Source organism: Callospermophilus lateralis, chromosome 5 (assembly GCF_048772815.1).
Source record: "Callospermophilus lateralis isolate mCalLat2 chromosome 5, mCalLat2.hap1, whole genome shotgun sequence".
NCBI classification, from domain to species: Eukaryota; Metazoa; Chordata; class Mammalia; order Rodentia; family Sciuridae; genus Callospermophilus; species Callospermophilus lateralis.
In genome coordinates, this window is record NC_135309.1 from 12,056,987 (window position 1) to 12,063,109 (window position 6,123).

Genomic DNA, 6,123 nt, shown 5'->3' on the forward strand with positions numbered 1-6,123 from the left:
ATTAAGACAACAAGAATGAAATGCAAAACATGGTATAGGATAGATAGGTAGATAGGAATGATTTTATATATCTGATACACATGCACCTAAGTCAATAACTATGGGAAAAATATTTAATGTAGTAGGCAATATTCTTTGAAATATTTTGAATATTAATCTTATTTCTTTTGTTCACAAAACATGTTTTCAATTATTTATTCTTTGTTTGTTTGGTGTCAGGGATTGAACCCAGGGCTGCTTAATCATTGAGCAACTTCCAAGCCCTATTGAACATTTATTCTGAGACAGGGTCTTGAAAAATTGCTGAGGCTAGCTTTGAACTTGAAATCTTCCTGTCTCAGCCTCCTGAGCTGCTGGAGTTATAGGCATGCACCACTATGCCCAAGTTTTCAATTGTACTCTTAAGTTTTATACTAAATATATGCTATGTATGACTATGAGGATGTGTGATTCCAGTGGAATAAATATAAAAATAATGTTGTGCAACATTTGGAAACATATTTTTATTTTCAGAATATATGTGCCTCAGAATTTTTAATGCCTTATAAGAACACTAATCAATAATTCCTAATATGGAAAATATAATTTAGAAAATAATTTATTCTTGTGTCTTCCAAACCAAGTAATATTTGCAGTTTTGAAGTGCTCTATTCATTATGTAATTCATTATTTGAAACATTATCAAGAGAAATTAAAAAGAGAAAATTCTCAGCTTTTACCAGTTACAGAGAAAGCACCTGGGCAGTCCCTCTTCATGTTCCTGGAGTTAAAACATGCTAGTTCTCCTCACAAACATTGTGCTGACTCTCAAGTCTACCAACACTTTCTGTTATTCATATCTTCAACTTATTGTCATTATGAGAGAATCCTCTATAAGCATTTTTGCCCCTTAAATGAGAATGTAGAATTGAATCACACCAAAATATTAAGGCCAATCTATGCAATCTAAGCCATACTTTTATTTTAAAAATCCAGGTTCAAAAAGTCATCCTATCTTTAGAATCTACTGAAATTATCTGAGGCTCTCTGTAAAAATTAGGTGGTGCTTTGTACATTTATTTTATTGTATTTATACATGACTTTGGAATGATGCTCCATAAATGGAAGTTTTTGAAGACTGATACATGAAAAAAGAAATTCAAATTAAGAAGAATTTTTGAAACCATACCTAAATCACACAAAGGAGGGCATCAAGTAATTAATGTAACTCAAACTGGTTTGTGGAGAATTTGATAAGTTCTATTGGAGATGGAAAGGCAGTATTTGCCTTAGTGTAGAAAACAATAATAAAGAAAGAAAATGTCTTTGTAGTTTTATGCACCTTCTAGATTTGAACCCATCTTAATGTCCAATTGTATTTTACAAGATGTCCTGAGGTGATCAACAGGAGCTCCTGTAGCTCCTGGAATCCAGGTTAAAGGGTAAAAGTCTGGCAGGTTTCCTTATTAGTCTCATCATATATCATATTCAGATGTTTTCATATTAATTTGAATTTTTATATATGTATCATTTTATTTTTTCCTCCACAGTACTGAAATAATGTTTTTTAAAAAACAATCTTTTACTAAAACTCAGTATCTGCATCAGATTTTGCCATATTATAAATCCTTAGTAAATATTTGTCAAGATTGCCTGCTTTGAAAAAATCTTTCTGCACAGAAGTGGGGATATGTTATTTCAAATGAACACACACTGTATTTCTTACAGAAGTGAAGAATGGGCACCACTGATTTAGAAAGTACTCACTTGTAAATTAGTGGAATAAAGAATCTTAGTTCATGTTAGCAGTTAGTCAATTGTGCTACATTGCATTTTTTATTAACTACTATGCATGAAGTCACTTACTTGCTACTAAGAGAATAAAAAGATGAATGATACAACATTCAAAAATCAAGGAATTTATACCAGTGGTTTGGTTGACTAGTATATATAGATCTACTAAAAAGTAAAATAACATGTTGACTTCTAACACTAACAGAAATGTATAAGAAAAATTAGAGGCTAAGAAAGGGATTTGGAGAAAAAGTTGCATTTTAGCCTCTTTAAAGAGCAGTATATAGTAATGGGGAAAACTAAATCAATATGTCTTGGTAGAAAAGAGGCTCGGTCACCAAGATCCAGGGTATGCTGTGAACAAGGAGGTCACTGAAGTTTGAGTTCAGTTTTGTGTCACGGAGGAATGGGGGATGGGGCTAGCAAAAGATTTCAGGTAGATTAAGTAGGACCCCTTGAACTTCACCAACACTGTGAAATAAACAGTAATGTTCACAAGACTGGACACCCACCAATGACCTTGGGGAACACACACATTTTCGGAGCAGCAAGGCAGGCTCAGCAGGAAAGTCTCTTTTCCAAGGGTGAGTGTGGTTAACCTGGCAAGGTGCTGAAATGGACTCAGGTTGCAGAGGACTGAGGAGATAATGATTTTGGTGACAAAGGATTGAACCAGTCTGAGGTGTTACAGGAGTGTTATAACTATGAGCAAAACATTCTTTTTAGGGTATGCAGTCAGTAACTTTCTGTACACTTATGATAACTTTAAGAAGATTGGTATATAAGGGGAAGTGTCAAAAAGAAAAGGAACAATTATTATGTAGTCAAAGGAATCTTCAACTTTATGGTGCTGAGGAATGAGTAAAAATATATTAAGGTAAAAAGTAGATGTTTTGTAGAATGTCAGTATCTAAAGACCTTACACTGATCTACTGGAAAAAAAATAGTCCCTGGGGGAGCTGAAACAGGTCTGGTGAGTATGTCTGAGTTTTTTATGTTCATGATGATAAAGTCTCTGAAACCATACCTACAGAAATATTTATAAATTATAATTTGAAATATTTAGTGTGTATACAAAGGCAAAAAAGTGGTGAACTTTCATTTATGGAAGACAGTGAGGTAACTAAATTACAGAGCATTAAAGAACGCACTGTCACACAGGTCTCAAACAGGAAAGAAGGTGACCAATGCTTGCTAGTACTCTGCATGGGAGTCTCAGGAGGTCAGAGGAGGTCTGATGAGGAGCTGAGGAAAAGCTCTGAAGGTCACACACAGATCTTGGGCTGCAGACCTCCACTCCTGCACTGGGAGTTGCACTATGCTTAATAATGTTTAAAAATGTCAGAGAAAAAGAGTGACCTTTCCTCTGTGGGAAAAGCTAATGCAAAATACAAGAAAACAATCTGGACGTGAATATGTAAAATAATTGTATTAGTTATTTTTTTCTTCCTCTCTCTCACATCTATTTATATTATTAGGCAACAAGATTTTGCATCAAATGGCCAATTCCACCATGGTAACTGAATTTCTCCTTCTTGGCTCTCCTGAAGGCTGGAATCTGAGTTTTCTCTATTTCACAGTATTCCCAATGACCTACCTGGGTACCTTGTTAGGGAACCTTCTCATTGTCACTGTCACCACTGTTGACCAGAACCTGCACACACCCATGTACTTCTTCCTCAGGAACCTGTCAATTTTGGACATGTGCTTCATTTCCATCACTGTCCCCAATGCCTTTGTCAACTCTCTCACTATCAACTGGGTCATTTCAGTTACTGGTTGTGCAACGCAGATCTTCTTGGTCCTTTTTTGTGAATATGTAGAGATTTTGATTCTCTCCATCATGGCCTGGGACCGCTATGTTGCTATCTGCCAGCCCCTCCAGTACCCCTCATCATGAACTGCCAGTTTTATGTCCGCGTGACCCTGGCTTTCCTGCTCAGTGGTCTGCTGTATGCAGGTGTGCACACTGGGAACACATTCCAGCTGTCCTTCTGCCAGTCAAACGTGGTCCACCAGTTCTTCTGTGATGTCCCCTCTCTGCTGAGGCTCTCCTGCTCTGACACCACCAGTAATGTGGTCCTTATTCTTGTCTCTGCTGTGGTCATTTGTGGTGGCTGCTTCCTTTTTATTGCCATGTCATACATTCACATATTTTCTGCTGTGCTGAAATTTCCCACCAGAGCCCCAGGGAAGGCCTTCTCCACCTGCACCCCTCACATCCTCGTGGTGTCCATCTTCCTCAGTTCTGGCTCAGGTGTGTACCTGAGGTGCTCAGCAACCTCTGACACCCTCAAGTACATGGTTCTCTCTGCCTTTTACACCATGATTCCTCCCTTCCTGAATCCTCTATCTACAGTCTCAGGAATAAACAGGTAAAGGAAGCTGTGAGGAGAGTAATGTAAAGGCAGTTATTTTCAGGGAAATAATAAAGATAACGTTTCAGCATCATGCTAATTTCATTGATCTTGGTTCTTAATTAGATACAATACTCTGCATATTTATGCTTTACAAGTTACATTGTCTACCTTTCTATTACATTATTAGAAGCTGAGTTATCATAAGTTATTTTTCTGTTTCTTACCATATCATTTACATGGAGCTATTAGAGAATGTGTAATTTCATCAATGCATCTATTAATGATTAAATATAATTAAATATATTTGCTGAAATCATTTGTGGTTATGTATTTTAAAAAATCAACCCATATTTCAATTACTTATATCAAATTCTGACACCAAAGAAAACCCTAGGAGATAATTTATTCTTATATAATTTGCTCTTATTCAGAACAGTGTAGAACCTACTTGTAAACACTGTGATACATAATTTGCCAATTTATTTACTTTCAAAATATATTTAAAAAATCAAATCCTAAAGAAATTGTAGCCAAAATGTAAAGAATTTTTTTTGAATGTTCAAACAGCAACTCTTTATTCCCGAACTCTCACTGGCACTCTACACACATTTCCTGGGAATACACTCCCTCCACCGGGCTCTGTGCGCCAATTCTTGAAATGTAAAGAATTTAACAGTAATAATTTTGTCCATCTGGACCAGGCAAGAAGAAGAGACTCCTTTCTGTGAAGTAAAAAGAGGGCAATGGTTAATTCACCCTGTGTCCCAACATTCACATCTTTCCACAGAAAACAGCAGCCTGTGATTCTTTGGCCATGACAGGGGCCAGTCTTTGATTATGTCCATGAATTGATGTCAGCTTTCTGATGGTTTGTCTTCCACACATCTTACTCCTGTAGTGTTGTGCTAATGACTTAGTCCTAATAATCATGGAGAAATGGACGATAATTTTCTGGCACATGTGTCTGGGTCATGCCAACTCTTACATTTCCCCTCACTTTTCTTGAATTTGTAATGTAAACTTCTATCTTTATTTGTGATAGTCATTTTGTTGTTTTTGTTGCTTGTAGTGTTTTATTTATTTATTTTTTTAAATTTTAATTTGTTATATATGACAGCAGAATTCATTATAATTTATATTGCACACATAGAGCACAATTTTTTACTTTTTTAATAAATGACAGCCAAAAGCATTTTCTTTCTTATTACACATATAGAGCACATTTTTATGTCTCTTTGTATATAAATTATGTTCGTGCCAATTCATGTTTTCATCCATGTACTTTGGATACTGATGTCCCTCACATTCTGCCAACCTTGCTAACATCCTGCTCCCTCCCTTCCCCTCCCATCCCTCTGTCTTATCCTTGCGAATTCCTTGCCCCCTCTCTTCCCCTCACATCCCTCTTCCCTATCTAGAGTACATCTATTCCTCCCATGCTCCCCCTCCCTACCCACTATGAGTCAATCTCCTTACTTCAGAGTAAACATTCGGCATTTGTTTTTGGGGATTGGCTAACTACACTTAGCATTATCTTCTCCAGTGCCATCTATTCACCTGCAAATGCCATGATTTTATTCTCGTTTACTGCTGAGTTATATTCCATTGTGTGTACATGCCACTTTTTTTTTATATCTTCATCTACTGAAGGGCATGTAGCCTGGTTCCACAGTTTGGCTATTGTGAATTGTGCTGCTATAAACATTGATGTGGCTGTTTTGCTACAGTATGCTATTTTTAAGTCTTTGGGGTATAGACTGAAAAAAAAGGATAGCTGAGTCAAATGGTGGTTCATTCCAAGTTTTCCAAGGTATCTCCATACTGCTTTCCATATTGGCTGCACCAATTTTCAGTCCCACCATCCATGTATGAGTGTGCCTTTTTCCTCACATCCTCATGAACTCTTATTGTTGTTTGTCTTCATAATAGCTGCCATTCTTAAAGGAGAGAGATGAAATCTTAGAATAGTTTTTATTTGCTTTTCTATAAT

The 6,123-nt window shown here is 36.5% G+C and overlaps 1 pseudogene; it reads left to right on the forward strand.

Moving 5' to 3' along the window:
* The first annotated feature begins 3,271 nt into the window (after positions 1–3,271).
* Positions 3,272–4,178, forward strand: LOC143386291 (olfactory receptor 14C36-like; annotated as a pseudogene).
* The last annotated feature ends 1,945 nt before the right edge of the window (positions 4,179–6,123 follow it).